The sequence below is a fragment of the Notamacropus eugenii genome, chromosome 3 (assembly GCF_028372415.1).
Source record: "Notamacropus eugenii isolate mMacEug1 chromosome 3, mMacEug1.pri_v2, whole genome shotgun sequence".
Taxonomy (NCBI): domain Eukaryota; kingdom Metazoa; phylum Chordata; class Mammalia; order Diprotodontia; family Macropodidae; genus Notamacropus; species Notamacropus eugenii.
The window spans coordinates 441,044,712-441,046,581 of NC_092874.1; positions in this window are offsets into that span (position 1 = coordinate 441,044,712).

A 1,870-nucleotide genomic window follows, 5' to 3' on the forward strand; every position below is an offset into this window, starting at 1 on the left:
CATGCCCTTCGTAGAATCAATAGAAATTGATTTGATTATCATTCCCTGAGAAATAAAGAAGTAAAAAAGATGAGAGGGAAGACAAGGTACATGAATGATGATGATTCCTTCGTCCTGTATGGTGATCAGGGGAAGGGCCTATGGGATCTTGGGTAATAGCTACTTAGAGAGGTGAGGTCTGTCTGAGAGACTGGACTCTCCTTCCAATCAACAGTCAGATGAACTTTTCCCTAAAGCTCACTCTGTTGTTGAGATTATCTTCCTGGGAGAAAGGAGGATCTCAGGATCCTTGATCCTGACCTGGTGGCCAATGTAGAGTGGTTAGGGTGGCCGGACAAGCAATGAGTCCATAGTTATGCCTTGGTGGTCAAGCTGGGAGGTCAAGGGAGTCCAATAACTGCATGGTTGATAATTCTACTGAGATTGATAATTCTAATCTTTGTAATCACTATCAAAGCTAGATTATGGCAGGTCCATTTGTAAAAGTCACCATGGACACAAGTAGAATTATGACATTTCAAAAAAAAATAACTGATGATCCAGTGTAATCAGATTCTAGATTTTCTCATTATTTTTGCTGTATATCTGATTTCAAAAATGATACTAATAACAAATATTGAATATGCAAACATTTTTGTGGAGCCCTTTCATATCTGTTATTTCAGATTATGTAAGACATCCAACAGTGGATGTTTAGAGTGGTCACATTTATTTAATTTTAAGCTTTGGTCTACTTGCCTTTATTAAAATGTGCTCATGGCTGGCCAAGTTCTATTATGAAATGGAAGTTCTTCAAAATTTGGATACATGGAAATTGGAATAATTTTTTATAATCATTAATTACTTTAATTTGAAAAATTATGTATTTTTTTCTATAAGAGGGGTCTGATTGGGATTTAGTGTCTAAGGCTTAAATACATGTATAAGTATATATTGTATATATGTCATACCACCACTATTTCTAAGACAAAAGGTGGAACTGAGCATTCTTGTCTCATGGGCACCTTTTCCCGCTTCTCTCAAGCTTTGTTTGGCAGAGCTGTAAGTAAGACGGAGACACCAGGGCTTTACTCCAGGACACTAGAATTTAAGCATTGCTAATAGCACTGAAAGAAGTAATGTGGCATAGTGGACAGGAGAGGTGGCCTTACCTAGTTCAAGTACTGTCTCCAACACATTCTGACTATATAACATTTAACAATCATTTAACTTTTTTGATGTTCTAGTCAACTTCCTGACTATAAATCAAAGAGAAGGTATGGACTTGCATTGGTAAAGCGAGTTTCCTTACCGGTGGTTACCCATGTAAATGAAATCACTAGGTCCAGTCCCTAGTTCTATCTTAATAGTTTGTTTGTCCTTTGTTTTTGAAGAGGATTGATGACATTACAAGGGTAATTAGTCTTGACTCATGCATGAGTTGGATTTAAGTGAAAGTCATTGGCCTCACTCTCTCTTCCTGAATCATTAAATTCCAGTGGCAAGACAAAAGTCAAGATGACTAATGAAGGCCCAAGATAATGTGGATGACCTTGGGGTCTTCAATGTCTGAACAAGCTCTAACTGCTCTACAGTGCCACCTTCATGACCATTTGGAACAAATTTTTTTCATCTTTCCATTCTGCCAGGGAGTCTTCTCATGCTTTGCATAGACATCCCCCTAACTCACTGAAAGGTTTGAGGTCTTTTGGTTACCCTCAGCATGGTTTAGTCAAGATGATTTACCAAGGTGTGGCCACTGCTGCACATGCTACAGCCTTGGAGCCAGAGGTGAGAGATGGGTGAATCAGGTGGACACCAAAGGTGGATGAGCAGCACTGAAAAAAGTTCAGCAAACCCTCACACCAGAGGTGCTAATCCTCCTAAGCAT